The sequence below is a fragment of the Amblyomma mixtum genome, chromosome 3, assembly GCF_055824585.1.
Source record: "Amblyomma mixtum isolate Tamu chromosome 3, ASM5582458v1, whole genome shotgun sequence".
Taxonomy (NCBI): Eukaryota; Metazoa; Arthropoda; class Arachnida; order Ixodida; family Ixodidae; genus Amblyomma; species Amblyomma mixtum.
The window spans coordinates 58,968,520-58,976,975 of NC_143014.1; the positions used below are offsets into that span (position 1 = coordinate 58,968,520).

The following is an 8,456-nucleotide window of genomic DNA, read 5'->3' on the forward strand; positions in this document are numbered from 1 at the left end:
CACTCTCGTCGGCTCGGCTTCCTTTCTCTACCTACCCTTTCCCCCCAACCCTCCAGCCCTTGCGGGCTTGCGTCCAGCCGACGCGCGAGAGTAGTTTACGACAGCCAGTTCGTTCGCTGCCACGCACCTTGAAGAGACAGCCTGAGTGACACGGAAAATGGCACCTCCTGCAACAGGAGGACACACTTCTGAACACGACACAGTCGGTGGGGCTTGCGGCGTGTAAAGAATGATAGCAAACAGCGAAAAGAAGCCCCACATCACCAGCAGAGGCAACCGCGAATCCGCTCCATGCGCAGATATTCAGATGAGCTGTCGCGCTGCCGTCGTGTACAGGATATGGCGAAATAATGAAAACAAAGAATGGTTAGGAACGGCTCACGACAAACGTTGAATTAAGCAATGCTACGACCTACTAACGAGTCCACTCAAGCACCCGCGAGTCGCGACACAGCTCTGTCCGGATGTCGCTGACTAGCGCACAGTCGCGGGCTACGATAAACGCGGCGTCAAGCATAGCGTGTCGATGCGCACGAGCGAGTGCCGGATCAGGCCTGCAGACGATAGAGTCGTCATCATCATCATCAGCCTGAGTACGCCCACTGCAGGACAATGGCCTCTCCCATATCAGTATTACATGAACCCAAATTACAAAGGGACCAGCAAACTCTTACTACAACCCTGTATACAACCCCAGCTCTGAATAGCAAACTGTGCACTGGGCAGGGTCCCCCAGTAAACGGTAAGCCGAGCGAGTGAAAAGAACCGGCAAAGGCTGCAGCATTGTAACTATTGAAACTATTGCTCGCGGTAGAATGCAGGAAGCATGAGTGTTTTCTTGTAAGCTTCATTGTAGTGAACCGATGAAGCCTAATGAAATTTTGATTCGAGGAAGATACACGCAAAAAAAAGTGATGTTGCAGAGCGTCAAAGAAAACTTCAAATCGCGTAAATTTCGTTGCGGCATAGCTTTGTTACGAAAGCGCTTTTGGCTACACTGTAAAGAAAGCGTGCGAAATCCGATACGTCAGCAGCAAATTCGCGGAGCTTTGAATTTCCTGCGCCCGGAAGCGCTCCCTTCACACAATGGATCGCTAACAAAGGCACGTCAAACGTCGAGCAGTTATAGTAGCGCGGCCGCAGAATAGCTGCCAGTGCATCCCTAGCGGCCTAAATGTGGTTCTCCATAGCAAATTATTCGCGCGCTTCCTTCGGAGCTTGCGAAAAGCGTTCGGAATGACTAAAAGATGTACTTTCTTCGGTAAAAAACTGCGTCGATCATTTGTTTTCTTGCTTGCTTGCTTGCTTGCTTTACGGACACACCACAGTTTTCTAAAGGGAACTATTCGCATGATTCCAGCGGTATCAAAGTTCATTAGTTTTACATATACAAAAACCATGAAGTAAATCATACGTGTCTATTGCGCGTGTGATAGACGGCGGGAATACCGAGAGGCGAAGGAAAGTAATGGGCGCGGATACGAACGCCAGGCTTTAAAACATGCAAGAAAAAAAAAAACTGAACGGCGACCCTCGCGAGACGGCAACTGTACATCGCCGGAAAAGGATGCAGCTTGTAGGGATTCAGCATCTTGGTCTCGACAAACCGAGGCGGGAAGCGCAGGTGGGCGCTGAAGGCGATACAACTAAAGGACGAAGCGGCTTTTCCCCGCCAAAGCACCCCCTTCCAGTACGCAGGCTAACGTCTAACGTGCTGCTGCTGTGAATAAAGAGCTTGATTGCGCAAGAGAAAAGCCTGCTTCTTTTCTTCAGGTCTTCAAGGAAGCGTGTGCGTGCGTGCGTGCGTGCGTGCATGCGTGCGTGCGTGCGTGCGTGCGTGCGTGCGTGTGTGCGTGCGTGCGCGCGGTTTATATTTAAGTGCGCCTTTTTCGTTGGGTATTGTGATTTTTACCGTCGTTTGCTTGCAAGTACGCAGGGCAGAATACAGACCAAAAAGTTTCCTAGAAGCTGTTTTTCTTTTTTACTGAGTATGACAGAGCTCAGATTGCGCAGCTCCAACGATATGGGCTCTGAATACAAAAAAAAAAAAAATGGCTCAACTATCTCGAAAGAAGCAGAGCAAAGAATCGGTTACGTAAAAAGGCCTAAATGGGCACAGCAAATTTACTTCTTCAAGCAGAAGTTCACATATGCACAAAACGAGCGATTATAATCCAAATGATCTGAGCAAAAGCGCGCCTCTTCGAGCATGTGTTAAGCGTAAAAGAACTGCCGGACTCGAGCCCCCAACGAAGGCATGCGCAGAGAGTATGCACCAAGACCATTCGAGGAAGCCCAGCCGTCACACAGCGAGCGCACTGACCACGGGCGCTCCAGGCGTGCAGCTTAAACACTGAAGCCCTCGCAAATCACCCCATCTTCTTGACATCTCAAGTATCCACGGAGGTCAGTGCAGACAGCGAAACCGCACGCTAAGTGCTGGGAAACCCGAAGAGAGGGAGAAAATAAAAAGGAAGTCGGTGCGGATTACGAGGCCAGGCTTTAAAACGTGCCCGTAAACTGAATGGCGACCAAGGCGGTGTACCTGTTGCCGGAAAAAGGTGTCGCTTGCCGGGTTTCGGCAACCTCGTCGGTGCAACTGAGTCGCGTAACGCAGGTGACCGCTGCGCTGACTCGTACGTCTGGGCGCCCCTGTGCTCACTAAGGTGGCTTGCAAGCGCAGCAGAACATTTTTTTGTCAATTCTACAAATGGTCATTGCTGAGCGGAACTGGTTTATGGTTTATGGGGTTTAACGTTCCAAAGCGACTCAGGCTACAGGGGATGCCGTAGTGTAGGGCCCCGGATGATTTCGAACACCTGTGGTTCTGGAACGCGCACTGACATAGCACAGTACACAGGCATCTAGCATTTCGCCTCCATTGAAAAACGAAGTAGGGCTCAAACCCGCGTCTTTTCGGTCAGCAGCCGAGCACCGGCCATTACCACTGAGCCACCGCGGCGGGTCCGTGGAACTGGTCTTGGCGGTGCAAAGCAGTTCGGAACACGGTATTTTTGTGCGAGTGCTTCGAGGTCCACGAAGCACAGGTTATACAATGACAGCGATGCTTTTTGTTTTGTTTTTTACCAGTCGGAGGGTGCCTGAATTATTCATCTGATACCTGATTGGCCCACTAGATATATGTTTGTTGCGTGAGTGGACGCTTCGCGAAATGAGCGCTATGTACGCCTCTCGATTACTCAATTTGATTCTTGTTTTTTGACCCTTGTTCTGATTCTTGGTCTTGTTCTTGCACCGCTACACTGCTACGAAAGTTTTTTTTTTTTTTTTTTCATATAGTACGCTTGCAGCATGCGCACACGCTTCGTGTCGCAAAGATTTTTTTTTTAACTTTCTCTCTCACTTTCTCGACGCAGTCAGCTTCCTTACGAAACTCTACACAGGCTCCGCTTCTGCTCTGCAAAATGTTTGCACTCTCCCTCGCGTCTCGTCCGAAAATAGCATGTCCAGTCCTGCTGTCTTTTCTCTGATCCCCCTCCCCCTGGGGCCTTTCCTCCGCAACCGCCACGAGGTCGCGACTTGGATCCCGACCGCGGAGGCCGCATTTCAACTCTGACATAATGCCAAAATGCCATTGCGACTAAACGTCGGCAAACGTTAAGAGAGCCCCGGAGGCTGAAATTAATCCGAAGCTCTATATCGCTGCGGGTGCCTCATGGCGCGGCCGTAGCTTCAGGGCGTGAAAATTCTTTATTTTTTTCCCCCATTTGCGACCACCTCTCTAGGCAGGCTGGCATGTCAGGGAAAAATGTGCGTGTGTTGAGTTTTATGGCGCAAAAACAACTGAGGCTATCATGCGCCAAACGCAGGGTTGGAAACGTCTCACTGTTATGCAGACGGACAACTATTATTAAAGCGTTAAAGTTCGTCTAAGACATTCCTTCTTTTAAGAATTTGACAGCTCGCGGTAAGTCTACTATATCGCACCCTCTCCTAAGAGTAAGTTAGTGTGGAAAGGAATGAGTTTGGTGCAAAAAAAAAAAAATTAATGCAAGGGAGGGGGGGGGGGGGGGGGGATAGAGAGTTGACTGACTGGCTGTACCCTGCGTCTCGAAATGTCAGTGCACAAGAAATAGAATCGCAAACGCAATATTCACCAGCATTTACGCCGCGACTACATACAGGCGTGGACACACGAACTACGCTTTGTATGTGCGCCCACACCAGCGTTTGCAGAAACGTCTGCAAACATTCGCTAACTCAAAGAAGCTTTAAAAACTATTAATCTTTCATGAAATGTCACGTTAAGGAGCGTATAACAGCTGTGCGCACTTGATGACGCAGGTGCGATGAGTGCCCTTTAAATAAACCGAAGCCCTCATGTACTGTGCGCGCGGCTTCTTGTACTATTGTATAGTGAAGCTAATCCTTCCTTTTCGCCCACAATTTTTTCCCTCTTCTCTCTCTACCATCCCTGCTTTCCCTGTGAGCGGTGCGGTTTCTTGATGAAGAAATTGCCGCCAGGTTTTCACAGCCAAGAAGCTCTAAAGCTATTGAAGCAATAGAAAGATTAAGCATACCGGAGACGTGTTAGCGGAGACGTATACCGGTCTTACGTACGCTTGTTGCGCACGCGTAGAGGTCCAGAGGTCCTGCCCGATCACCACTGCGCATGTGCAGCTTCGGTACGTAAGACCGGTATACGTCTCCGCTAACACGTCTCCAGTATGCTAAATCTCTATTATTTGCATTCATTCGCAGCCTACGGACACGCCAGCAAGGAAGCAGAATAAAGGGCAGTGTGATCTGTGTCAAACGACCAAGGACCACTATTCAGGTTTCGATTCCCCCTCTTCCCTGCTTCTCTTTTTTTTTTTGTTCGCCGATTCTTTTTAAAGCGGCGTTACAAGCGTTGGCTACTGTCCAGAGAACTGCAGAGAGGGGCGGCCCGCGCCCGAACCTTAGCTGGTCGCAGCACTTGCAGTGAAAGCAGTGACGACGGCACCAGGAAGAAGTGCTTCCATGACACCGTACACCGGGTGAGATAACACTCGCAGACTCGGGCTGCAACGCGCAGAGCGACGGTTGCTTCTTCCGGCCTTATCTACAAACGCTGTGGTAGGGCAGAATAAAAGGGATGAAAAATAAAGCACGGCGACCCGTACCGCAGGGTATACTGGGCTACAAGCTGAGCTTATGTAGTCTGAATTTTACGTTCCAGTATTCAACCGCGCTACGTCCTGCCTCTTTCCTTTCTAGCATCTGCAGGTTTAACACTTATTCCCGCCATAACCGTGGGAACGTGGCACACGCTGCCCCGCACTCGAGAGGGCAGTAGGCGAAAAAATACAAGACAGTCCACAAAAGCCTCCGCCAATTACTCTCCTTCTGGCTGTGCACGATGCGGGAGAGTATATACACCCCAAATGCGAAGTAAGCGCGAATTGGTGCGCCGATGTGTTACAGGAGCGCTTGTCGCTGACGAGAGAGTTCTTGCGTTTTATCTTTGACCTCGTGTCAATGATGGATGTTAGACGCAAGGGCTCCGAACTATGAGCTGCAGTCTATATCAATGTGGGTCACAGCGTAGCTGCGCCCTCGCATGCACCTCGTCGCAGGACCCACTTTAAGTAGGTCCCGGGCATGATATGTCTCGGAGAGAGGTGCTAACGCCCTTCCACGCTGCTAACATAACCAGTGGGCGTGGCCGCACTTAGCTTTATGTTGCTGTTTTTAACATTTTTTTCTTTTTCTTTCATATTCGTAAACTAATTTCTGAAGAAACGCCTCCGATTGCCGCAACCCCGATACGTTGCCCCCGCGTGGAATTGGCGCGCTCTGACGTGTCACAGTTTCGCTCTTGAATTAAACTGCTCTAACTGCCCTCTTGGCGAATCTCCAACAATGAGGGAATAACCTGCGATGTCCAGACAGGCTCGCTGGGCCGTTCGCTCCAAGCAAGGCTGCCTTTCCAAAGGGCGAGTGAATTGTGAATACCCGGCCTCAGACTGTGCATAACTAGAGAAGTGAAACACGGTGAACGGTGCGGAAAGCGTGGAAAATAATGCGGTCATTGGATCCCCAATCACGGCAACGCGGTTGGCTGCAGCTTTGTTGCAGGCACAGCTGCAAGCACACCCCAGCCGGAAGAAAAAACAAGTAGAAAATGAGAATGTGCAGCTAAAGACACGCATCCTTTGGGCTCAGCAAAGCACTTAGACTGCCGGTCTACCGTCACAAAGAAATAACGGCTTCGTGGACAGTTCTATAAATTAATATTTTCCGCAAAGGTCAGCTCCGTGGTTGATTCCGGCAGCTATAGGCGAGGAGGGAATTATCCAAAATTAGCCTTCATAGAAAGTGAAGCAAACGGATAAGTGCACTTATCTGCGCGCTCGCTTCTGTATGCTTTGGTCAAACTTGCTTGCGAAAAAACTCCCTTTTCGAACTTTCTGTGGTTAAACATAAATGGCAATGAACGAGTAATGCTGGCCAATGTCCAAAATATCAAATCACGGATTTCAGGACGCAGAAAATGAATCGCGCAGACGGAACTGAAGTATCGAGCAATTGTCATGAGCTAGTGATTCTTCTTTTCTGTATATACGCATATAAGTTTTTTTTTTTTTTTTGGCACGCGTCTGTTTAAAGTCGCTTCGAGAACAAAGTGGTGACGTTTTCTATCGCCAAATAAAAAGACGCGGAAGACGACCGCTCTTCCGCGGCTAAGGACAATGCAGCATTAGAAGTTTTTTGTGTGTGCGCGCGTTCAAACGCCTTCGACTTCTCGCAACTCAAGCTGTTCCAGTGCATTTGCCCGCTGTTGCATTGGCCGTATTTGAGGTTCGCCAAGCCACAATCTACACAGAAGATCGCAAGGAGAAAAACGTTAGACCGAAACCAAGAGACGCACAGGATCAGCGCGTCATTTGTGTCGGTCTCCTTGAAGACCAGAGCTGCTCACCTCGAATTTGTTGCTCTCGTTGGGGAGTTTCATTCTGCCGGCGCTCACGTTGTGTCAATGAATGAAAGCCGACGCGGCGATCGAAACTCGACTTGCAGCATAACGAAGGCTCACCCAAGTTTGCAGGCGTTACTTTTAGAACGTTGACGGGAACCACGGGGATCTAATCGGACCAGACACCTCCCAAGAAAGCAAGGATTTTCAACGAATACTTTAGAGAGCTTTCGCACCCATACAATCCAATGCCGGCGCTTCGCGTACCTCGTCAGAGGACAGTGGGCCTGTAGCTGCTGCAACATTCTCAAAGTTTCACTTAGATGGCGCCACCGTCCTGTGAAGCCGAAACTAGAAATGTAAACCATAGGATCGGTGCCCTTCATCGACCAGTGAAATCTGGCCGAGGATATTAACTTAGAACGGGTAAACAGTTTTTCTGTTCGTGTGCGTTGGGTTACGTTGCCACACCTAGTAAACAGCAGTTACAAAAAAAAAAAATCTTTTTCTTCACTAGGCAGGCTTTGCGCGCGGGCCTTGCAGTGAAACCGCCGGTTTCAGCATAGCAGGGCCAGTGCAAGCGAATGTGACGAAACCGCCGGTTTCAGCATAGCAGGGCCAGTGCAAGCGAATGTGACGTCACACTCTCACTCCTGTCCCCTGGTCCGCTGTGCTGCGCTCACTACTAAACAGCTTCTGGCAACAGCGACGCGTCTCTACCACTGAACTGCTTTAAATGTAGGATATGTCCCCCAGCTTCAGCAGTCAGTAAGAAATAAACAGTTCACATGCAGTAGCCTATTTGTTACAAGTATTCATAGGGTTCTCACTGAAGCAGCAAACGAGATTTGATGAGCTCATACTCAGCTTCTAAGCGTTCGCTTCTTTCTTTTTTTCGAACCGATCCGCTGAGCGTGAGCTGCAGCTAAACTGAGCGCCTTTAATTTCCCGTTTCATCGGTCGAACAGCGTGATGTTAACGTTCGCGCATGGCCGCATGTTCAACAGGGTTGTAATGATATTTCATTCTTGTTGTATTACAATTTATACGAAGTCTTTTGGTGTGGCTCTGATTAGAGAGCAGTCGTATGTATTCGAGAAATGTAAGAGAGAAAAAAATGTAGAAATTCGCCACACCTATTTCTTGACGCTAAAATGCTGTTCTTAATGAGAATTATGGATGCAGAAAGTCACCCCACTCAATGAACGCAGCAGCTTTCAAGGTCTGTGGAAAGTCTTTCGTGCGGGGAATTCAGTCAGTAATACCACGCTGGGTTTTTCACGAGCTTTCTCAACTAGGCGGGTAATAAGACGCAAGCTGTCTGGAAGTCCCGGCGGCTTAAGGCGTCCTACATGCCGCGCGCTCCGACAGATGTCGCTGAGCTCAAAAGCGTCGCGCAAAAAACGGACTTCAGTGCCCGAACGCCTTCGTTTGGTGAAGGCTCCAGCACAAGCGAGACAGAAATTCCACTCATGATATTCGCACTGTGGTGCACGTGCTTTATCGGAGCTTTGCATCTTTTAACGCTATGGCTCTT

At 49.5% G+C, this 8,456-nt stretch overlaps 1 protein-coding gene across 3 annotated transcripts in view; it reads right to left on the minus strand.

The window, feature by feature from the left end:
* Window positions 1-7,185, minus strand: part of LOC149350324 (oxidative stress-induced growth inhibitor 2-like) — a 150,784-nt gene extending 143,599 nt beyond the window's left edge. For all 3 annotated transcript variants that reach the window (XM_089579347.1, XM_089579338.1, XM_089579339.1), the window contains exon 1: window positions 6,926-7,185. The gene's annotated coding sequence lies outside the window, so the exon portion shown is untranslated. The remainder of the gene's footprint in view (window positions 1-6,925) is intronic.
* Window positions 7,186-8,456: the final 1,271 nt, after the last annotated feature.